The sequence below is a fragment of the Hylobates moloch genome, unplaced genomic scaffold (assembly GCF_009828535.3).
Source record: "Hylobates moloch isolate HMO894 unplaced genomic scaffold, HMol_V3 SCAFFOLD_9, whole genome shotgun sequence".
Taxonomy (NCBI): Eukaryota; Metazoa; Chordata; class Mammalia; order Primates; family Hylobatidae; genus Hylobates; species Hylobates moloch.
The window spans coordinates 122,961,400-122,986,067 of record NW_026652284.1 but is presented as its reverse complement, the minus strand read 5'-3'; the positions used below and the strand labels follow the sequence as shown (position 1 = coordinate 122,986,067).

At 51.0% G+C, this 24,668-nt stretch overlaps 1 protein-coding gene across 4 annotated transcripts in view; it reads left to right on the top strand.

Annotated features, from left to right (window-relative positions):
* JRK (Jrk helix-turn-helix protein) overlaps positions 1–9,563 on the top strand; it is a 29,394-nt gene extending 19,831 nt beyond the window's left edge. The window contains exons 4-6 of one of the 4 annotated variants that reach the window (XR_009214855.1): positions 37–76; positions 5,539–5,721; positions 7,905–9,563. The gene's annotated coding sequence lies outside the window, so the exon portion shown is untranslated. The other 3 variants (XR_009214856.1, XR_009214854.1, XR_009214857.1) reach the window with 3 other exon arrangements.
* Positions 9,564–24,668: the final 15,105 nt, after the last annotated feature.

The window sequence follows — 24,668 nt, the reverse complement described above, 5'->3', positions numbered from 1 at the left end:
CAACAGGGAAGATGCGGGTTTTTTTCCTGCTTCTAGGATGGTGGAGAGCAGTCTTCAGCCTGAGATCCATCCCTAGGTAAGTAACTGAATTGGGGTTTGTCTTGGCCAAAGTTAAAATTAACAGCCAGCTGGTCTTAATTTCTCCTTACTGTTAGAGCACTCCGTAATGATATAAGTTGTGCAATCATTTGTTTTGCTTTGCTCTTTGTTGTTGTTTGTTTCTGTTTTTGTTGTTTCAGTCTTTTTCCCCTTGGGTTTGACCAACTCTATCTGACTTTATCAAATCTGAAGGAAAGTTTCAAATTATGGGGAACAAGGCCTCTGAAGTGGCTAAATCCCCACCAAAAAAAAAAAAAAATGATTGATTTTTGATTTTCACTGCTTAAGGGGCTTTATTTACATAACAAGACCACCTTTTTGCTAGCCAGGCCAAACTGAAAGCAATGGCTGTTACCCCACACTGCAGTTCAATGCCTAAGGTTCTGCCTTCCTTTTTTTTTTTTTTTCCAGCATGACAGCTGGGTTTGGTTCCTAAATCAAGTCCTTTCTGGTTTGATACTTGGTACTTCTGAAATAGCAGCAATTTGTCCTAGCTGAAATATGGTAATGAGATTTTAAAACTTTTTCTTTTAAAGGAGCTCAGTGGTTAAAAGTCAGATAAATTAAAGCTAACATCCAAAATGTGTGTATGTGTGTGTTTTTAAAGGAACTTCATGTTTTTGTTTTTGTTTTTTTCCTCTCCTAGAACCTTGTCTTTTATTTGAACAAAGATTTTTTTCTTTGCAGTTGACTCAATTCTAGTTTCTTCATTTACTTCTGCTGTCTCTCCTTTCTCTTGCACCCTCTGCTGCACAGGAGACCTAAAATAGTTTATAATAGCGTGGAGTTCCTTAAAGAAAATGGAGAAGGTGCTAGACTCCTTTTGGGGGAGAAACCTCTGTTTTTCCTTATGGAACCCCAAGAATTGAAACAGACAAGTTTGTTTCAGTCCTTAAACCACTTAATTTTGTATTATGTACCTGATTTTTTAAACTAAAATAGTTATTGCAACAGAGACTACCCTTGTTTTTTAAGGAGACTGTAGTTTAGACACTTAGAAATGTGTTTGTATTAGTCAATTTTCACACTGCTGATAAAGACATGCCCGAGACTGGGCAATTTACAAAAGAAAGAGGTTTCATGGACTTACAGTTTTGCATCGCTGGGGAGCCCTCATGATGATGGTGGAAGGCAAGGAGGAGCAAGTCACATCTTACATGGATGGCAGCAGGCAAAGAGAGAGAGTTTGTGCAGAGAAACTCCCATCTTTAAAACCATCAGATCTCTGGAGACTTATTCACTATCATGAGAACAAGACAGGAAAGACTGACCCTGTGATTCAGTTACCTCCCACCAGGTTCCTCCAATGACATGTGGGAATTGTGGGAGTTACAATTCAAGGTGAGATTTCGGTGGGACACGGAGCCAAACCATATCATTCCACCCCTGGCCCCTCCCAAATCTCATGTCCTCACATTTCAAAACCAATCATGCCTTTCCAACAGTCTCCCAGAGTCTTAACTCACTTCAGCATTAACTCAAAACTCCACAGTCCAAAGTCTCATCTGAGACAAAGCAAGTCCCTTCTGCCTATGAGCCTGTAAAATCAAAAGCAAGTGAGTTACTTCCTAGATACAATGGGGGTACATGCATTGGGTAAATACAGCCATTTCAAATGGGAGAAATTGGCTGAAACAAAGGGGCCACAGGCCCTGTGCAAGTTTGAAATCCAGTGGGGCAGTCAAATGTTAAAGCTCCAAAATGATCTCCTTTGACTCCATTTCTCACATCCAGGTCATGCTGATGCAAGAGGTGGGTTCCCATGGTCTTGGGCAGCTCCACCCTTGTGGCTTTGCAGGGTACAGCCTCCCTCCCGGCTGCCTTCATGTCTCTGGCTTTTCCAGGTGCACAGTGCAAGCTGTCAGTGGATCTACCATTCTGGGGTCTGGAGGATGGTGGCCCTCTTCTCACAGCTCCACTAGGTGATGCCCCAATAGGAACTCTGCATGGGGGCTCTGATCCCATATTTCCCTTCCACACTGCCCTAGCAGAGGGTCTCCATGAGGGCCCTGCCCCTGCAGCAAACTTCTGCCTGGGCATCCAGGCATTTCCATACATCTGAAATGTAGGCAGAGGTTCCCAAACTTCAATTCTTGAATTCTGTGGACTCATAGGCTCAACACCATGTGAAAACTGCCAAGGCTTGGGACTTGCACACTCTGAAGCCATGGCCTGAGCTCTATGTTGGCCCCTCTCAGCCAGCCATGGCCAGAGTGGCTGGGATGCAGGGCACGAAGTCCCTAGGCTGCACACAGTATGGCAACCCTGGGCCTGGCCCATGAAACCACTTTTTCCCCTAGGCCTCTGGGCATGTGATGGGAGGGGCTGCTGTGAAGACCTCTGACATGCCCTGGAGACATTTTCCCCATTGTCTTGGGGATTAACATTCAACTCTTTGTTACTTATGCAAATTTCTGCAGCTGGCTTGAATTTCTCCTCAGAAAATGGGATTTTCTTTTCTATCACATTGTCAGGTTGCAAATTTTCCAAACTTTTATGCCCTCTTTCCCTTATAAAACTGAATGCCTTTAACAGCACCCAAGTCACTCTTGAATGCTTTGCTGCTTAGAAATTTCTTCTGCCGGATATCCTAAATCATCTCTCTCAAGTTCAGAGCTCCTCACATCTCCAGGGAAGGGGCAGAATGCCACCAGTCTCTTTGCTAAAATATAACAAGAGTCACTTTGCTCCACTTCCCAACTAGCTCCTCATTTTCATCTGAGGCCACCTCAGCCTGGACATCATTGTCCATATTACTATCAGCATTTTGGGCAAAGCCATTCAGCAAGAGTCCAGGAAGTTCCAAACTTTCCCACGTTTCCCTGGCTTCTTCTGAGCCCTCCAAACTGTTCCAACTCCTGCCTTTTACCCAGTCCAAAGTCGCTTCCACATTTTCGGGTATCTTTTCAGCAGTGCCCTACTCTACTGGTATCAATTTACTGTATTAGTCCATTTTCATGCTGCTGATAAAGACATACTCCAGACTGGGCAATTTACAAATGAAAGAGGTTTAATGGACTTACAGCTCCACATGGCTGGGGAGGCCTCACAATCATGGGGGGAGACAAGGAGGAGCAAGTCGTGTGTGACATGGATGGCATCAGGCAAAGAGAGAGAGCTTGTGCAGGGAAACTCCCGTTTTTAAAACCATCAAATCTCATGAGAGTTACTATCACGAGAACAGCATGGGAAAGACCTGCCTCATGATTCAATTACCTCCCACCAGGTTCCTCCCATAACATGTGGGAATTGTGGGAGTTGCAATTCAAGATGAGATTTGGGTGAGGACATAGCCAAACCTATGAAAATTTGGTTGAGATTTAACATTTATTTTGCTGTACAACTCCCACCGCCCCCCCCTTCACTTTTTCTTAATGAATAATTTTTTTCATTAAGAAAAAAATTTTTAAGTGCACTGTAAAAGCATCATGTGGTCTAGTCTCATAGTCATTCTCCCTTTGTGGAGACCCAGGATTCAGTGTGGGCTCTGTCTAGAGCTCAGAGATCCAGTCAAGAACATAGGTAATCTTTAAACAAAAGTTGTCTCTTTACACAATCATATGATAGATTTCTATAAATTTTATGTTTGATTTGGCATGCATCTTTAATCTCCCCTAGCACCACCAGGCTTTTTCTGTCTATACCTTGAGATGTAAATTCTGCCGTTTGCTTTTTCATCTATGAGTCATTTCCTTCAATATGCAAACTTAAGGCTATTTAATTGACAACTGCCAGGGTAATAAAACCGGTTCTCAAGAGCTTGCAAGTCTAAGATAAAGGAAAAAAAGGAGGTCTTAGGAATCTACAAGATGTACTTCTATTGGTATGACTAATATGACTATGTGTTATATACACAATGTTTCACTATTGAAAATATATAAAAGAGCTCTGATTAATTGGCTTAAGAAAATAAAAGCACTTGAATCAAATACTTTATCAGGAAAAAAGAAAATACTAATCAAACATTTTTTGAAGTTTATGTAACTTAAGTAAAATCTTTAATAAATAAGCTAGCTTTAAAATTATTGGTAAAGTAATATTAGAAATGTCTTGAGAATTGCCAGCATACATTTTTGTTTGCATTTTTAAAGCAATTTTATACTTCTCCCTGCCAAATACTATAAGGTGTCAAAATTTGGCATAGGGGTTACAAAACTATAAACCAAGCCCAAAACAATGATTTTTTGCTTGTGTAATCTTTAATAAGACATTGATATTGATTTAATAAAAACAGCTACATCTTGAATTTAGCAAGATTACCATTAACTTCTAATCTTGTGGTTTTAGGTGGTCTAGTCCACAGCTAGTAGGGTTTGTTATCACCTTTGTTTTAAAGCTAAACTATAAGTTCCTCCCAATGTTAGTTTGACCTACACCCAGGAATGAAAAAGGACAGCTTGGAGGTTCAAGGCAAGATGGAGTCAGTTAGGTCAAATCTTTTTCACTGTGTTAGTAATAATTTTGCAGTGGCAGTTCTGTAACTTTAATTGATGACTATTGTAGTTTTCATAAATAATTTAGGTGAACAATTAAAATAATTAGGTAAATGTAATGGGATAAATACTTGTAGGCAAACTCATCTAAAGTTAAATTAAATAATAGATATTTCATTATTTGGGGATTTTCCAATAAAAAATATAGGAAAACATTCTTTCTAAAAAAAAGTGTGTCCTTTTAAAAAAAGGTGAGCAATTTTTCTCTCATTCAAAGCTTATTTAAAGGTCATGCATAAAACAAGGTAAAAGAAACCAGGAAATAGATGTAAAGAAAGTTATAAAAATAAAAGGGTTTTACTTTGGTAAGAAAGCTTAAAGAGAAATAATTTTATATGAGACAGAATTCTGTATGGTCAATTTAGTCCTACAGTAAAATGAGTGGTTGTTTATAAAAGAGGGATATTCAGGTCAACCCAAAAAGTCCAAGCATGATATGAATGGTCTGTGTAAGTCAGAATAAGAGGATGTATCTTTTTTCTTTTTTGAGATGGAGTCTTGCTCTGTCGCCCAGGCTGGACTGCAGTGGTGCGATCTTGGCTCACTGCAAGCTCTGCCTCCTGGGTTCACGCCATTTTCCCGCCTCAGCCTCCTGAGTAGCTGGGACTACAGGCACCTGCCACCATGCCTGGCTAATTTTTTTGTATTTTTATTAGAGACGGGGTTTCACCATGTTAACCAGGATGGTCTCGATCTCCTGACCTCGTGATCCGCCCATCTTGGCCTCCCAAAGTGCTGAGATTACAGGAATGAGCCAACACGCCTGGCCTAAGAGGGTGTATTTTTTTAAAAACCAAAAACTTTTATGTGATCAAGTTTTCATACTATTATTAAGTTTTGGTTTGCTTAGAAAAAAACTGAGATTAATGTTTTTTAAAATTAAAGTTATTACATCCATGTATCTCTCTGTATGTGCATTTAAAGTACTTGTGACATTGAGTTTCAGGGCTTTGACTCCTGGATCTAAAAAGAACACCAAGTCCTGCTAAATTTTAAACACTGACAGGAATTAAAGCTCCATCTTCAGACCCAGTAGAAGATGCCATTCAAAATAAACTGCATTCCTGAGACATAGGGCCAGAAATTAAAGCTGTTCAACTCCTCAAGGCCCAGGGACTATCATGAAGAGGTGGGTGTGTGAGATTGTAAGGGCTGATTTTGAGAGATAAAATAAGCTGTTTCTCTATAAATAAATCATTAATGTCAAAAGCACACTGATGCAAGACCAGCATATGGACCCCTGTGTCAGATTAACAAGGTTTTCTGGAAGCATTAACTGACTCCTTAATTAATTAAGGCTATAAAGTTTATAAAAGGCTTATGAAAATTATATCTTATTATGGTCAAGATTAAAATTTTATAAATTGTTTATAAAATTTTGAAAAACAAATGTAATTGGCTACATGTTGTTTTTATTAGGGTTTATTCTTTGGAAAATTAAGTTTTCTCTGAAAGAAGGAAGATTTTCACCTTTTTTGAAATCCTCGAGTTAGCACTTTGGTTAAATAAATGACTTATTTTACAATAACCTGTGATATCAAGTGTTTTAAACCTTTGATATTTGACAAACTTTCAAAATCAAATTATAAATTATGTCTTTTTCTGACCTAATTAATCCTTTAAGATATTAAGTTCCATAAAGTCCAAAAATGACATAATTTGTCTTATTTGGTATAAAAATTATATAGGAAGTGTTGTCAAATATGAAATGGTGTTTGGGTTTCTTTGGGATGTGTTTGTATAAATATGTTATTGGTATGTGTTCCCAAATCATAGGAAACTCCTATAATTCTGATATGACTTAGTGTACATTATCAGTAATAATTATAATTATTATGTTAAATTATGTGCCACAGAGGTAACAAATTTTCTTGTCAATGGTGCTTTTGACTGTGGCTGCCCTAAAACCTTTTGTCATTCATGGACAATTGTTGTCTTATTTTGGTCCTTCTTAGAAGGTGATTTTATAAAAAGCTATAAAACTACAACAGCTGCTCTTGCATACAAGTTTTTAATAGCTTTGGAGATGGTGACATCAGAATAAAAGAAAAACTTTCAGGACCTTTGGAGAACTGAAATGTTCAGGAATGTCAAGCAGAGCAGGAATTAACTACAGCAACTGAACTATTACAAGACTGAAGTAATCCTTTTGACTTTTCACTTAAAATGTTGCTAATCCTTTGTTTTCCTTTTTCAGAACCAGGGAAACTTTTCTTTTGAGTGATTAACAGCATTTAACAATTTAGTATCTTCCTATGAACAAAATTTATAACATATTTCTTTTTCCTCTACCTGATTTCTCCAGAATTTGGAAGCTATTTGTGGCAATACATTATTTACATAAGTACAATAAGAATCTCTTTTTATGTATGAGAGGACACACTTGGAGAAACTGGGTATTTTACCAAGGCTTTGACTGGAATGGTGTGCTTTCCTTTAAGGAATCAAACTTGACTTACAGAGCCAATAAAAGCCCCTTGAGAAAACTGGCCTCATGTTTGTCTACACAGCCCCTGTACAGACTTCCTGACCTGTGGTAGGTAAAGAATGTCACTTTCTGACAGGCCCACCAGCCCCAAGTTTTATCTTGGAACCTCAGGAGAAGAGGATCTCCCAACTCATAGATATTTGATGATACGAATCCATGGCTGCACTCAGCTTTAAAAAAGTCTTATTTGAGACAAAGTTCCATCAAAGCCAATTTAAAAGCCTTTGTAGGCTGGGCATGGTGGCTCATGCCTGTAATCCCAGCACTTTGAGAGGCCGAAGTGGGTGGATCACCTGAGGTCAGGAGTTGGAGATGAGCCTGGCCAACATGGCAAAACCCCATCTCTACTAAAAATACAAAAATTAGCCAGGTTTGGTGGCATGCACCTGTAATCCCAGGTACTCAGGAGGCTGTGGCAGGAGAATCACTTGAACCTGGGTGGCGGAAGTTGCAGTGAACTGAGATCATGTCACTGCACTCCAGCCTGGGTGACAGAGGAAAACTCCGTCAAAAAAAAAAAAAAGCCTATGTAAAAAATAATTATTCTTGCTGCACTGAATACAAATAATTAGGCCAAGTATAATAAAGAAAGCTAGTCCTACCATGATTTGTGTTTACTAAAAATGGGAAACTGGAGAAAGAAAAATTATGTTGCAAAACCTATAGTACACCTGTTGTTAGATTCTAGTCTTGCCTAATGTTTTAAAGTTTTTATTATTTTCTACAGTTTTGACTTAATTCTAATTTTTCTTGGCTACAACTCTTCAAAATAATGTTTTTGGTGTTTTCTTCTGCATTTTTCCCCCATTTTTCCTGATCTGGAGTCACTGAAAACTAAGCTGTGCTTTCATAAAGCCCTGTGAACTGAAGCTAGGCAACTTAAACTTCAGAAGAAAACAACAGCAACCTATTTACATACGTAAGCCACTTTCATACCTGCCTACTAATGTATGGGCTTCAGAGTAATGTGGCCTATATTGATTTTTCCCAGATTGTTCTTTTGTTTGTTGTTGTTTTTCTCCATTCCTCCCCCTATTTTCTTTTCATAGGACAAGAGACTTCACAACAAAGCTCATTCTAAAAATGAGCTTTTCTAATAATTCTGGACCTAACTGTACAGGAATAAACCATCCTAGCCATGAGAGAGCAGACAAAACCTGAGACCAGAGACCCATTTTCTTCTAAAATGCTTTCTCCAAAAGATTTTAAAAAAGAAAAGGGGGAAAATGTGAAAGGAACCTATCTTGGGGCCCCAAAATCACTAAGCTAAAAGGAAAAGTCAAGCTGGGAACTGCTTCGAGCAAACTTGCCTCCCATTTTATTCAAAGTCATCCCTCTGCTCACTGAGATAGATGCATCTCTGATTGCCTCCTTTGGAAAGGCGAATCAGAAACTCAAAAGAATGTAACCATTTGTCTGTTATCTACCTAAGACCTGGAAGTTCCCTCCCCGCTTCCAGTTGTCCCGCCTTTCCAGACCGAACCAATGTTCATCTTGCACATGTTGATTGATGTCTCATGTCTCCCTAAAATGTATAAAACCAAACTGTGCTCTGACCACCTTGGGCACATGTCGTCAGGACCTCCGGAGCCTGTATCATGGGTGTGTGTCCTCAACCTTGGCAAAATAAACTTTCTAAATTAACTGAGACCCGTCTCAGGTTTTTGAGGTTCACAATTAATAGTCAATGACGTGAGAGAGAAGCCCTCCTCCTCTCCCGGTTATGGACCTTTCTCTCTCTATTACCTTGCACCCAACTCAGACCAGAAGGCACAGAAGACCCCATGACTCTTCTACCCTCCGTGTTCAATATGCCTCTCCCGAAAAGAACACAGCCCCACCTAATTGGATGTGCTGGCCTGTGTGGACAGTGTTGAAGCCCCACTAAGCTTCCCAAATGTTATCTATATAAATGGCCCCTAAACCACTCCACTTGGGAGCACTAACTTCCATTCTTTGGAATCTGTGTACCCTGTTGGCCTTTCTCAAGCACTGTGTGCAAATAAACTACATTTAACCATATTCCATATTTCCTGATTTGTTTTAGGTTGACAGGAGCCACCGGCACCCTCACGTAGCCTCATCGTCACCCTAGACAAGCTGACTGCAGGCTTGGCTCAGAGGTCAGCTCTGCTGGACACAGGGAGGGGCAGGCAGAGGCTGGGTCTGATGTGCAGCTGCAGGGCCAGTGGAAAGGGGCTGCCTCACGAGGAACTGTTTTCTTCCCACTTCCCTTCTGAGGTCTTGGGATGAGCCTTGAGCAGATGCCCCCATTCCACCAGCCTCCCATTCTGGCCTCCCCTTCTTCTCACACCCAGTTCTCTTCCTCCTGCCCAGGTCCTAGAGGCCAAAGGCTTTTCTGCCTGTATAGGGCAGGGGAGATGTCCAGGGCTTTGAGGGTTGTAAGGATGGCCCAGATGCCAGCCCTTCCCTGGGTGGGAGAGCCACCTGCCCACCTTTCCCCAAGGCTACTGCTCAGGCTCTCCCTTGGCTGGCAGCCTCCTCCCAGACATGAGTGGGCCAGGTGGTCCTCTCTCTTAAGGGGGTGGCCGAAGCCTGGATCTTGCCCATGTGGTGCTGCGGTTCCCCTGGGGTCCCTGAGGGAAGCCAGGCACTCTGTGGGCTCCATGGCAGGGAGCCCTGGGCTTGGATGCTGTGCCATCCTTACAGCCATCTGAAGGGCAGGAAGGCCTGGCCAGGCTGGGGATGGGGAGAAACCTGGACTTGGGGGTGGTGGTGGCAGCTGGTGTCACCTCTTCATTGCAGATGGGGGCTGAGCTCAGCAGGCAGGGGCCGCTGACGACTCACAACTAGGCAGAGGGGACACTAGAACTGAGCGCACATCTGTGGGACCAGGAGCTGGGTTCATCCTCCCGTGACCCTGACTCTTGGTGAAGAGACACCCTGAACTGGGCAGGGTGGCAACCATGACAGGCATGGGGAGGTGGCAGGTCCCCAGGCTCACATGCTCCTTTGCACAGGGGGGGCCTCTGGCCTGTGGGCAGGGGCGCCCTCCCAAGGCTCAGCCCTGCCACCTGCAACCCACTTTACCCAGAATAAGTAAGTCACACTGCCCATTTTTCAGGGCAATACATTTTAATAAAGAGTTGTATTTTCTGCAAGACCCAGAGTGAAAGCTGTCTCTTCAGCGACAGGGTTCACCGCAGCTCAGGCTCACTTCCGTCATGAGCTGTGTCTCATGAGGACTCTCATAAACCTCTCTCTCTCTCTCTCTGTCTCCCTGCTTCCAAAAATGAAGCCGCCAGCTCTCACCATACCTTGCTGTTGAACTGAATGACAGACATTATTCAAAACCCCCACCCTAGGGTTCAAGATTAGGGGAGCAGGACAGAGTTCAGGGCAGCTTCTAAGAGGGAGGAGCCCCGGCTGGGAGGCCTTGGAGGATTCTTCTGTGACGGGGGGCATACCGGGGGTCTCTGAGGCCCCTCATGGATGCTGAATGCTCTGGCCTCCCCAGGGCTCAGCCCAGCCTCCGCTCTGGGTCCCTCGGGCCAGGGTCTCCCTCTGGCAAGTGGTCTCAGGCCTTCTGCCCACCACCCTCGCCAGTGGCCTCATCACGGTTTGTTCCTAAAACCAGAGTCTGCGCCTCACTGGCCCTAAAGCCTCAACCTCCAGCGCCCCTCCCGTGCCCCATGACCCCTTCAGCCTACACACAAGCTTTCTGTTTGTGATGGGGTCACTGCCCCTCACAGAGGGTCACCAATGAGGGTCGCTTATGTAAGAGCAGGGCTGCGTCCACAGCTTGCAAAGGACTGAAGTTGAAAAAAACTGCTTTATTGCAGCTCAACAATTAAGTAAATAAACAGCCTTTCTGTTTATGGAACTCAATCATGGCATTTAATTAACTGAATCGTCCTCTCTAACATCTGCAGGGGTCATCAGCGTGCTACGGGCTCCTCTTTCATTCGTATTCATGTTCTGCTTCTGGGGTGATACCCTGAGTCAGAACTAAGAGATGGGGGCAGCCCAGAGGAGGCTGAGTCAGGGTCTCTGCGCTGCTATTTCGGGACAAACGTGTCCCCTTACTCTCAAGGCTTCCTTGGAAGCTGACCACATGCAGTGAGGCTGTGCCTTTCCTCAACTGTGCTTGAGAACCCTCCATGGAGTACCAGGGCCAGCCTTGCAGGTGCCTTGGAGCTGGCGGGTGCCCAGAATGGGGAAGGAGGCAGCAGTGGGACGGGAGAGGCCTGACAGAGGGGATGCTGCTGGCCTGAGCCTCGCGCCGCCATTGGTGCAGAGCGAGAAACCAGGAAAGGCCTGGGTGGCCCCCTGTGCTCACGGGGTGGTGGGCAGAGACTCCCTTACTTGTGACTTGAGAGGGAGCCCCTGGCTTTCTGAGCATGTGGGTGTGTGCCCATTTCCACGAGGGGCTCCTTCTGCAGTCCCTGTGTGTGTGCTGCCCATGTGTGGGAGCGTACATGCATACGTGCACTGTGGCAATGCATACATGCACATGTGTGTGCCAGAAGCTGGAGGGACAGAGCCTCCCCTGGCCAGCCAGCCCTGCTGGCCAGGAGCCTGCAACCACCTGCCTCAGTCTTCTCCAGGAATAACCCAGGGCCATTTTCCTCCAGACCCTTGAGGCGACTCAGACTCCCGCTCTGTGGAAAGGAAGCTTGAACCCTGGCAGCTCCTTTCTTTGTGCTGGTTGAGTCATAAGAGCAAATCTCAAAAGCCCAGAGACTCCCCCTAGACAAGGCCCAGCCTGGGAGACCCTCGCCCTTGATCTCTACTTGGCCCAGGCCCTTCCACGGTGGGTGCTCCACAGATTATCCCGGATGCAATCCCAACAGACTCACCCCAGCTGCTCGCTACCTGCCTTGGCTGGGCCCTGGGTTGGGCCCCCCACTGTTATGTGGCTGCCACGATGCCCAGCCCCGGTTCACAGCCCTTAAGTACCTCCTCCCACGAGGGGCAATGCCGAGCCCCTTCCGCCTTGTGCCATGATAAAAGGCTTACGGGGGTTTCTTACTGACTGAATTTTATTTGCTGACATTAAATGGTGCAGTGGGATGGTAAGCCTGGCTTCCCGGTTCATAAATGGGATGAAAATGTCACTGTGATTCCGTTAAAACTTTTAGAAAGGATGGTTGTGTCACCCAGATCTAGTTTGCGAACCTGCTCCAGCTGCTGTGTCTCTTGGGGCCAAGTGGCCTGCCCCGTCCTCCCTTTTCTCCGCTGGTGCTGGCCCTCCATCCCCCCGTCCTGCTCCACCATGAGCGCCGGGCTGAGCCAGTGTTGAAGCTGTAGACGTAAATCTATAGGCCGTTTGAGTATTGAAAGCCAAGCAGTGCTGAGTGGAAGAAGCCTGTCTGTCCATCCACCCATTCCCCTGTCCGTCCGTCCACTCATCCCCCCCGTCCGTCTGTCCACCCATCCATCTGTCCATCCGTCCACCCATCTGCCTGTCTTTCCGTCACCCATCCCCCTGTCCGTCCATCCACCTATCCCCCTGTCCATCCGTCCACCCATCTGCCTGTCCGTCCATCCACCTATCCCCCTGTCCGTCCATCCACCCATCTGCCTGTTCGTCCATCCACCCATCTGCCTGTCCGTCCATCCGTCCATCCCCCTGTCCATCCATCCACCCATCTGCCTGTCCGTCCATCCACCTATCCCCCTGTCAGTCCATCCACCCATCTGCCTGTCCGTTCAGCACCCATACGCCTGTCCATCTGGCACTCTGGCCCTTACTGGCTGGCCTGCTGTGACTGCTCCCTCCTGGACCTACTGGGCCAGGTCTCCCCACTCCACAGGAAGTGGGTCCAAGCTTCTCCCTGGTGATCTCAGTACCAGAGTTCACAATGTGCTCCTTGTCAGTCTCCCCCTGACTTCATACCCGCCTTGCCCAGCATCCCCACTTTAGAGGTGGAGGATAGGGTCCCTGAGAGGGGGAGCAGATTGGTGGGGCTGCAGGTGTGAATGACCCTTGGAGAAGGCCAGCTGAGATCCTGGTTCCTCACCTACTGTGTGGAGCCCTCCTCTCCTGCTGTCTGGATTCGGACTTTGCTCCCTGGGGCCCAGGCTGTGCGAGACTCCTGCACCCTTCTTCAGGGCAGCATGTGATGGAGGGTCTTCTCAACTCATTCCAGAGGGGCGCTGAGGCCTGGAGGAGCGGGTCCCATGTTCGCTTTCCTGGGAACCCATTGCAGAGGTGGGCGGTTCGGCCTCCTAACTCACTCTCGGTCCACCCACTGCCTGCCAAATGCCATGAGGGCCGCAGCAAGACTGAACCCCAGAAAGTCTCTGAGATGGAGAAAAAGCTGTGGGGCCTCGGGGTGGGTTCAGATGGGCTCTCTGGGCTCAACCCATCTCTGCTCCAGGAATTAGGCATCCTTGGCCCCCAGGACCCGGTGGGAAATGAGAGTCATCCACGTGTGATTCTGGGATGGCCATGGCAGCATGGGCAGACACAGCCGGTTTCGGGGGCGTGGGGGCGGACCCCGGTGATGGAGGCCTCCTGGGGCGAGCGGGCTTCCCCTGGTTGGGGCTCTGCCGGCTGGGCCCGCACAGTCCCCAGGCTGTGCCCTCAAAGTGGGGGAATGAGGGAGGACAGCAAGAATCAACCCAAGGCCATGCGGAAACAAAACCCCTGGAAAAGGGCACGGCTTAGTCCGTTGGGAAAAACCGAGAATCCTAACAGGGGCTTTGCGCCAGTTTGATTGGGGCAGCAGTGGTGCTGGACCACGCCCTCCAAAGGCTTTACTTTGTAGAGATTCATAACAGCCTTCGCCAGGGAACGATGTGAGGGGTGGGTTTGCTCTCGAAGCTGCAGGGAGACAGGCCCCTGGAGCAGAAAACAGGGAGCGTTGATCACACTCGGGGGCGGAGGGAGCCTCGCCCAGGCCCTGCTTCCGCCTGTGCTCAGTTTCCCACAGTAAAATACCTTCCAGTAAGGCTTTGGAGGGGCTCAGGCTGGGCACGAACGCTCACGCCTGTAGTCCCAGCACTTTGGCAGTCTGGGGTGGGCGGATCACTTAAGCCCAGCAGTTCAAGACCAGCCTGGGCAATATAATGAGACTCCATCTCTAAAAAAAAAAAAATTAAAAACTAGCCAGGTGTGGTCACTCACGCCTGTGGTCCCAGCTGGGCCATGGGGAGGCTGAGGTGGGAAGATCACCTGAGCCCAGCAGGTGAAGGCTGCAAGATCGCACCACCGCACTGAAGCCTGGGCGTCAGAGTGAGACTCTGTCTCAAAAAGAAACAAACAAAACCAAACAAAAAAACCAGGCTCTAGGCTCCTCACTGTCTCCCTCCAGCTCACAGCGACCACCCACGAGGGCGCATGGGGGAAGGGTGGCAGGGGGAGGCTCTCCCCCCCACTGTTGCCCCCCACACCTGGAAAGGGCTCCCCAAAGGTGCCCAGCCCAGGACGTCTTCCCACTGTTGTTGGCACGTCAGGGGCTCTGTGCTGCTCTGTGCTGACGTACAGCCCCAAGCACAAAGCCCTCCTTCCACTGAGGAGGGCCTGGGTACCTGGGAGGTGAGTCAGCCTGGGGTGGTGAGTAAGTGGCCTGCATCATGCCTCGCTAGCTGCCGGCACCTGCTGAAGAGCTGCCGTGGGAGGGGAGGGAGGGAACAAGCCCAGCCTCTCCAAGCCGAGCCGGGGCTTCTCTGCTGCGCAGCCAGCTGGAGGAGTTGTGTTCAGCTGGGGCCCTGGTGAGCAGGGGATTTGGTGTGTGTGTGTGTGTGTGTGTGTGTGTGTGTGTGTGTGCGCGCGCGCGCGCGCGCACCCCCCAGGCCTCAGACAGAGGCAGCTGGGGCCCAGAGCCAGGAAGATGATGAGAAGGGTTTGAGGCTCTGCTGTGGGCTGGGTGCTGGGCCATGGGTCCCCAGTTCTCCTGCAGCCTCCTTCCCCTCCACGCTGTCCCTGCCTAATTGGTCCCCCCATCCTCTGGAGCAGTGGCAGCCCCAGCACCTCCTGCCAGTCAGTGCTCTCCACCACCCTGCAGGGGGGACATGTAGTTATAACCAGGAACAGAGAGGAGCAGGGCCTTGCCCAAGGTCACACAGCACCCACCTCTAGGATGCTGGGTCTCTGCTGGGGACAGAGTCAGACTCCCAGTGGGGCACGGTGGCTCACACCTGTAATCCCAGCACTTTGGGAGACCAAGGCAGGCAGATCACTTGAGGTCAGGAGTTCGAGACCAGCCTGGCCGACATGGTGAAACCCTGTCTCTACTAAAAATACAAAAAATTAGCTGGACGTGGTGGCGGATGCCTGTAATCCCATCTACTCAGGAGGCTGAGGCTGAATTGCTTGAATCTGGGAGGCAGAGGTTGCAGTGAGCCGAGATCACACCACTGCACTCCAGCCTGGGCAACAGAGTGAGACTCCATCTCAAAAAAAAAAAAAAAGAAAAAAAAAAAAGAGTCAGACTCTCCTGCCTGAGGTGGAGGAGCAGAGTCCTGTCCTGTCCCTCACTGCCTAGGTGGGGAGACCAAGGCTGACGCTTGTGGTCGGTCCTGGCCTCCCGACACATGATTCCTGCACCCACCGGAGCCTAGGGCAGAGCTGCCTCCCTGCCCACTCTCCTCTGGCCTGCGGGGTGCCAGGGATGTTAGGAGGGTGTCTTGGTCTGTTTGTGCCCTAATGACAAATTCGTGGGACTGGGTAATTTCTAAAGAGCAGAGATTTATTTCTCAAAGCTCTGGAGGCAGGAAGTCCAAGGTCTAGGCACCGGGTCTGGTCCGGGGAGGGACTTCCTGCTGCGCCCTCCCATGGCAGAAGCAGAGGGCAGGGCGGGGGCACTGCGTGGAGCCTCGTAAGGGCGCTGGTCCCGCAGGAGAGCAGCCTCACGGACTCATCACCTCTCAATCCTGTCATGGTGGTAACACCTGGCTTTTGGAGGGGACACATTTGCACCACAGCAGATGTGGAGAGGGCAAGGCCAGGTGGTGGGCTGTGGGGTGTCCCCACAACAGCCCCTTTCGCAAGGGACTCGGGACACTCCAGGGACCCCTGGCTTCACTCTGGGTGATGCTGTGCCAGTGTGTCCCGTTCTCTGGCCCTTTGGTGGACGGGTTGCTGGGCAGTGCCCTGGCCCTTGAATCTGGCTGGTGCCTACCCTGACTGAGAAATTTCATGCCCCCGAAGTCCACACATGGCACAGTAGGTTGGAGCTCAGGGACCGCCACAGGCCTCCAACTCCGGATGCCCTTGTGGAGTGGCCTCAGCCTGGACTGCTTTTCCCGGTCGAAGAGCAGACTGGAGCTCCACAGCCTGGGAGGAGCCGGCCTGGGGCTGCCACAGGTCTCTGATAGCATCAGTGGGTGCAAATGCCCATCACGTCAGTGTCTCCTGGGACTGCCAGGGGATGCCAGGAACTGGGTCCAGGGATGCCAGCCTCTGCACACACTCCCTCTCTGGCAGCCTGGCTGTCCCCTTCTGGCCCCACTGCCCCGGGCACACTGCTCAGCACCTCGAGCCCCTGTGTCAGATGCAGAGCCAGGGATTCACCCTGGGGGAGCAGCTGTGGCTTAGACTGCCCAGGGCTGGGCGGGAGCCGGGTAGGGGATGTGCCCGTGGGCAGGGGTTGACCTTCTAGCTGTGGACCAGCCCCGGGCAGCCAGTGGGCTGGTGGGAGGCAGAGGCCAGAGGGTGGGAGGCCATGGCGGCTCCCTGTGCCCGAGATCACTGGCTGCCCCTTAGGCAGAGACCAGACGGCCAGGTGGGGCTGTCGCCTCCTTGGTCACAGCCCCTCCCAGGACAGCCTCTCAGCTGGAGGCAGGGGCTGTGCTGCCGGTGTGGACCCTGCCGATGGGTGGGTGGCACAGACCCGCTTCCACACAGACCCGGGCTTGCTGTGTTTTCTCTCGGGGAGCAAACAGTGCCCTCTGCTGGACTCTTCAGGGATTGCAGGTGCCCCGACCCAGAAAGCAGGTTCCTCCGGGATCAGCCCAGAAGCAGGGCAGCCAGAGGCCGAGCAGGCGTGGATCTGGGCAGTGAAGGTGTGTGTGAGCCACAGGCACTGTGTGACCTGTGGGATGCAGCGGGGCCAGGGCCAGAGGATCCCAGAGGGCCCCTGGAAGGCTGGGTGCAGTGGCCCTGCAGGAAGGTGAGATGCAAATTTTGGAGGAAAGGAGGGGAGTGGAGGAAGTGATTAAGCCCTTGGGAGGGGCTGGGGTGCGGCCTGGGTCCCCTGTGACAGGGACTGGGCTGGGGCCTGGGGCCTCTGTGGCAGGGGCTGGGGTGGGGCCTGGGGCCTCTGTGGCAGGGGCTGGGGTGTGGCCTGGGTCCCCTGTGGCAGGGACTGGGCTGGGGCCTGGGGCCTCTGTGGCAGGGGCTGGGGGGGGGGCTGGGGCAGCAGGGGTCCAGCAGGGCTGGGGGAGCCGCATTTCCTTGGGGCTCCCAAAGGCCCCAGTCTCACTGGGGCAGGGGCCTGGGTCCAACTCCTGGGGAGGTGGGTTCTTGGGGAGAGCCCAGGATATGCAGGGAAGGGCAGGCATTAGAGGTTGCACCACAGGACGGGCTGGGTGGACGGGCCCGGCGCTGGGCAGGGGCTCACTGAGGCCTCACGGGGGACAGGGAGGAGGGCCTGTGCAGCCCGCTTTCTTCCTCCTCGCCTTTCTGTCCTTGTTCCCAGGGACAGCTCAGAAAAGCTTGCCTCTCCTTCCATACCTCCGATGGCCCCCCTCCCATACCTTCCGCTGTCCCCTCATGGCCATCCCAGGTCCCTGTCATCTCCCAGAACACTCCACCTTCAAATCTTCCCATCTCCCTCTGGCTCCCTGCAGCCCCCAGGGAGACCTCAGTGCCCAAGCACGGAACCCTCGGTGTCGACAGGAAAGTTGTTCCTTCCTGGGCTCGCACCAGGCTAATTCCTCTGGGGCACCAGAGTGCCAGGCACAGGGCAGGCAGTGTGTTTCCTATATGATGGGCAGGATGAATGGAGGCCACGGCTGCAGGGACGGATGCTGGGAGGGCACACCTGAGGGCCTGCAGCAAGTGTGGAATGTGGACACGTATGGGCCAACAGAGGCTCAAAGACCAGAGCTCGAGCCTAGTAACGAATTCTTCTTTCTGGCAGCTTGGACAGGAGGACCAGACCTGGTCGTGGCCCCAACTCTACTCCAACCCCAGGCATGCACTGAGCCCTGGCCCAGTCCCCTGTGGACCGTATGGAGGGTGGGAGACCATGGGATGGGTGTCCACAGGTGTGTGCTTTGCTCCTAACCCAGAGAAGCCAAGAGCTGTCTTCCTGCCTCTTCCCCCACGGTGACTCAGTGCCGTCCCTGGCCACACTGCTCTCCTCTCACCCCCACCACAGCTCCACACTGACTGAGGGTGCAGGTCCTCTGGGTGACAGGCAGCAGTCCTGGGGGTGGACGGGGGAGCTGACTCATTGTAGTGGGAGGAGAGGTGTCACAGCTGAAGTCCCTGGAGTTTGGATCCCCAGCCTGTCCAGGTGGCTCCTGGGAGAACACCCAGAGCTACACCTTCCCAGCAGTGGGGAGGTCCCCTGGGCACCAGAACAAAGACCCCTTTACTCCAGGCTCCACCCTCAGAGGCCATGGGTTCCTGGACTTTGGTCTCTCTCAGTCACCAGCTAGCACCAGTGGCCTCTTTACTGCAGGGGTCAGGAGGCTGTCCTGAGACACGGCAAGAGGGACTGGCAGGGTGTTGGGAGGTCCCAGGGTGGGATGGCCCCAGAATGCCCTGCTGGCAGTGGCCCTCAGGGGAAGCAAACTTCTGCCTTGCCCTGTACCCATTCAGACAGCCCCTGCATCAACGGGCTCTGTGGGGACACTGGCTGAGCCCAGGGACTGGGACCTTGCAGAGAAGAGGCACAGATCTTCCCTCTCCCAGGGGTTACAGGAGCTGGGCCATGGTCCTGGCTGGGGCAGGGTCCTGGTGTTGGAGGGGGCGGGGCCGTGGTGCTGGATGGGGTGGCCCCTCTCCCTGCAACCACAGCAGCACCCTCCTCCTTCCAGTGCCTCTATGATGCTGTCCCCCGACTCCGGCACCACGGTGCTACCTCCTCTGGCATCACAATTCTGCCTCACCAGGACCACAGCCTCGCCTACAGGGCCATGGCCCCAGAGAGTGGCCACTGCCTCACTGGCTGTGAGTGTGGGCGGGGCCTCCTTCATCACACTCGGAGAAGAGGGACCCTGGGCTTCACCAGATGAACCTGGCAAGGGGTGGGGGTGGGCAGACCACCACAGAGTGGTGGTCCCCACTGTACTGCATCCCTGCAGTGCCCCCCGACAAGCCTCTGAGGGGAGGCCCCATCTTCCCCATTTTCCATGAGGAGCGTGAGTGAGCAAGGGGCGGATGTGACCTTTACCCCAGAGCGAGGTGGCTGCGTCTCCCTGCCCTCCCTGCACTCCCCTTTCACTCGTGGTTCTCAGGGGCATTTGTCCTGGGGCCACCAGGAGAGAGGGGTCTGGCCCTCAGACTGTCCAGAAACGCCTGGCGGGGTGGGCCTCTGCCACCTGCCCCTTGCCCACACAGGGCAGGGCTGTCGCCTGCACCCCTGACAGCTCCAGCGCCCCCGCGGCCCTGGGCGAGCCCTGTCCAAGGTTCTGAAGGAGAGGCGCTGACCCCTCGGCTGTTTTGCTGCTCACTGATGCCCCAGCAAGGGCCAGGGAGGGTCAGGAACGACTTGGGTCTGAGAGTGCCCCTGGGCCCCCCTGGGGAGCTGGTGTGTGTGTGTGTGTGTGTGTGTGTGTGTGTGTGTTTGTCCCAGTCGACAACCAGTGAGGAACTGAGGCCTCTGCCAGACGCTGTGTGAATAAGCTTAGAAGCAGACGCCTCCTCAGTGGAACCTTCAGATGACCCAGCCCAGCTGGCACCTCCAGTGTAGCTCAGAGCCACCCTGAGCTGAGCCCCTTCTGAGTTCCTGATCACAGAGACCAAGTGAGGGTGCAAACAGTTCCTGCTGTCTGGCACTCCTTGGTTCTGGGAAATTTGTTGCACCGACTGGCATGGGATTGGGTAGGCCGCCCTCCACCTCCAGGGGCATTCGCTCAGTAGTTTCATGCCCCAGAGCCCCCAGTGAGACCAATTGAAGCTGGCTTCTGGCTAAGAACAAACCTTTGCCCAGCTCTTCCCCCTCCCAGTCCTGCTTCTCCTGAGAGACTTCCTTAGTAAAGCTCTTGAACAAAAGGCCTCATTGTATGCTCTCCTTCCAGGGAGTCTGACCTGAGACAGTGGCTGTTCTTGGCAGGGTTGACCATCGCTCTGCAGGATCCTGGGTGATGAGAGTGGTCTCCCTCTGGGGTCTTCCTCTGAAATGGTGCTGAGAGATGGTTCCTCGTGGGTCTCTCATGTTTCTGCACATGGCCAAGTTTGTTCTGCTCAGGGCTGGACCCAGCACTCCCTTCGCGGGAATGGAAGTGGGGTGGGGGTGGGGGGTGAGTAGCATCAAGCCATCGAGCCAGGTCCTGAGCAGAATAAACGTGGTCAACGTGGTTGAAGACCCAGGCCCTCCACCCTTGTTCTGCCAGAGCAAGAGGTGGGCTTTCCTTGGGAGGAGGCTGAGAGAGCGAGCGTGGGGACAGGTGGAGAAGGGGACTTGCCTCCCAACTTTGATCGCAGCTGGAATCAAGGGACCTGGGTCCCTGCTCTCACCAGGCTGGGAGCACCGACGCCAGCAGAGGGTGGGAGTCCTGGGTGCTAGAGGCACTGGAAGGGGGCTACTGTTGATGGGGCTCCTTCGGGGCACCCACCTAGACCCCAGTCTTCTTCTCTGTGAGGTGACTGGCAGGTCCCTGCCCAGCTCCCCCCACCCTGGTGTTCCAGTTCTCAGGGTGTTTGCCCCTCCCTGAGGCTGAGCCATCCCTGGACCCCTGCAGCTCTCAGCACTTCCTATCTCTGGCAAAGGCCACCTGCAAACAAACCAGGAACTCCTCAACAGCAGGGTGTGATGAATCACCTATGGACTTCCCCAATGCCCCCTGTCACCAAAGGAAGTCTCCAATAAAGCATTGTTGAGCAAAAAAAGATAAATCAATATGAGGGCTCCTTGCTAAGCAAACTAGGAGTGAGCAAGGAATCCAACTCACTAGCTGAGGGACTGGCAGAGGAGCTTGACTCCCTGGGACCTCACACCTTAGAGTCATCCCATCTCTGATCCCGGGGATGTATTCCTTTTGGAGCCTCTTGACCCTTGCCTGGACAGAGAAGAAAGGAACAGAGTCTTCCAGGCTTGCACAGCTGCCCACTGGCCCATCACCTCCCCATCCACTCCTCAGGAGTCACTCAGGTTTTTTCCTGAGACCCCAGCAGCACCAGTGATCTCTCCTTCTGGGCTCCAGAGTCTCTGGTGCACACTTCTAGAGCCCCTGGAGGGCTGTACCCTAAAGATCTGCTCATGTCAGATTCTAGGAGGACTGCAGTTTGGGCTTATCCATTCTTGGGCCTTAGGAGGGTGGATAGGTGGGTGGGCCAGAGCTGGGTGGGGGATGAATTTCTAGATGGGAGAGTGGAAGGTTAGGGGTAGATAAGATGGGTAGATGGGAGAATGATTACACTGATCATGGCATTAACAGTTACACAGATGATGAGTATGGCCACAGTGGGAAGTTGGGCATGGAGTGTATTGGTGTTGAAAGTGATGGGGGTTGTAGTTTCATTGTAATTGGGTGATGATAAAGATACAAGTGATGGCAATGAGGATTATGTTAATGAAGATGATGATGGGAAAGATGACCATGCTAGCGCTGACGATCATAATGATGATGATCGTGTCGAGGTGGAGGTGATATTAATGGTAGCAATGATGGTGACAGTGGTGTTGTAATGAAGGTCATGAGAATGACAGTGGTAAAAATGGTGATAATCATGATAGTGTTGTTGAACTCATGAGGATGATGGTGATGATGGTTGTGATGGTGATGCTGCTGCTGCTACTAATAATGGTGTTGATATCACTATCAATTATAGTGATAGTAATGATGGTGATGATGACAGTGATAGTGATGATGATGGTGATGATGGCAATGATGATGATAGTGGTGGTGGTGTTGATGGTGATGGTGATGATAGTAATGGTGATGGTTATGATGGTGAAGAAGATGATATTATCCGTCATAGTGTTAATGATGATGGTGGTGATGATGATGATGATGATGATGGTTGTGGTGGTGAAGACAATGATTATATTATTTTCCATCATAGTGTTGATGATGATGGTGTTGACGATGATGGTGATGATGGTGATGGTGGTGATGATGATGGTGATAGTGATGATGATGAAGATAATGATGGTGATGGTGATGATAATGATGATGATGATGGTGGTGATGATGATGATGGTGGTGATAATGATGATGATGGTGGTGGTGGTGATGATGATGGCGATAGTGATGATGGTGAAGATAATGATGGTCATGGTGATGACGATGATGGTGATGGTGGTGATAGTGATATCACTATCAATAATAATGATAGTAATGATTATGATAATGGTGATGCTGATGCTCATACGATGGTAATAGTTATGATGGTGAAGACAATGATGATATCATTATCTGGGATAGTGATGATGATGGTGAGAGTAATGACAGTAATAACCATCACGGTGATGTCAAAGGTGATAAGTTGGGGGTGGTAATGAGGGCATTTGTGTCAGTGTTGGAATTGGTGGTGGTGGTGACATTTGGTTTTGGTGGAGGCAATGAGGGTGTTGGCCAGGTGGGTGTCATGGGTGGTAATGATGGTAGTGACGATTGACTGTCAGGCTCTGAGGCCACAAGTGGACTGACAGCTCTTCCTAAAACTGGCTTAGCTGACTGTCCACAGATTTAGACCATGCCTTCTTCAGCCCCTATCCCTGTTGTGGGCTGGCTGGGGACATTCCCTTTAGGTTCTGAAAGGCTGCCTTCCATGGAGGCTGTGGAATGGGCTCAGGCCCCTCCCTATCAGCCCAGAAAGAGAGACCAGGGCTGAGGGCTGGTATGACCCATTGCCAAGGCAGTTTTCATCTCTTTGGCCTCTTGTAGGCATTTGTGGGAGAGAGAGTGTTGTTTTCTCCAGAGCCAGGATGGAGTGGAGATGACAACCCCATTCCTGGCTGTTCCACTTGTCCTCAGATTGTAGCCTGGGCAGGTGACATGGCTCAATGTTCCCAGTGTCCACTGAAGAAATCTGAGGCCAGAGAGGGAAAGTGACCAGGTTGAGCTCAAAGCTGAGTCCCTGCTCCTGAGACCTCCCTTTCCCAGGGACCTCTCTGTCTGGGGCAAGCCCACCTTGTGTGGCAGGCTCTTCCCTAATTGAGGAGTCACACTCCTGGATTCTGTGCCCACTTCTGCCCCCTCTTCTCTGGGGGCCCCTCCCTGCCTCGGCAGGCTCACCTGTAAGGGGGAGGGGGCCCGATACCTGTACAGTGCTTCTGCACGATGCCTTTTCTTGGCGGGTCCAGCCAAACCTGAAGAAAGGAGGGTGGGAGAGAAGGAGAGAGAGTGAGAAGGAGTCAGAAAAAAGTATAATGAGTCATTGGTTCAGCTGGTAGGTGGCTTGGGCTTCCAAGCAGTTAGTCGCAGAGAACGAGATTCTGTGCCAGTCTCCAGCAGGACGGCATCTGCCCCTCCCATTGGTGAATAAAGCCATGCAGTAATGTCACTCGGCACTGTCCATAAGCATGCCACTCTGCTGACTAATTCTTTTTAATTAGAAACAAGAAGGGCAAAAAAGCGTTGTCCTTGGGAAGCTTGACAAGCGTGGGTTTCAGAGGCTGAGCTGCTGCTGCCCACCACTGCTCCTGGACTCTTGGGTTCCCTCACCATTCTGGACTTAGCCAGGGCTAAGTCTCAGATTCAGGCTGGGTAGTTCTGGGTCCCCCTAACTTGGCAAGAGGCTCAGCAAAGCAGCCTGGGAGTGGGGCAGCTGCTGTTCTCACCCCTGGTGAGGTAGATGGGTATGACATCTGCACCTGCCCCCCAGCACGCTCACTGAGTATCCGCGGTGGGGGCTGGGCCAGGTGCTGGTCATTCAGGCATGAGCAGGGCATGGTCTATGCTCTCAAGGTGCCCCCAGGCTGGTGGCACAATGAGCATTCAGGGGTGCCCCAGGTCTGTGGGAGCCCAGGGCAGGAAATGTGTCTGAGTCAGAGGGCATCCTCCATGCAGGAATTTGGAGCTGGCCCTTGGTGGACACAGGAGGAGCCTCAGGAACAGGCATGGTCTGCAGCACCCTTGAAGTGTTCCTCATCGCCCTCATAACCTCCTGCCAGTCTGCCTGTGCCATATGCCTGTCTTGAGCTGGGAGAGGCTTGAGGGCTGTGGAGTTTTCTCAATAGGAGACCCAGCGCAGGGCCAGTGCAAACCCGTACCCAATGATAATCATTGTAATAAGAGCCGAACAGTGACGTGGAGCAAGCACTTTGTGTGCCAGGCTCTGCCCGACCTAATCCTTGCTGTCCGCCTGCCAGGTGGGCGCTGTCACCACTGCGATGATTACTGCAGCACAGGCAGGTTCTTGATTGTTGCTCAGCAACTTCACACCGAGAGGATTGAGAGTCAGATGTCAGAACACAAAATGGGTATTTCAGCAAACGCTTCGAAATTCATCAGACCCCTCAGCACTGGTAGCCCCAGAAAGAAAACCTTCTCTCTTTAGTGAC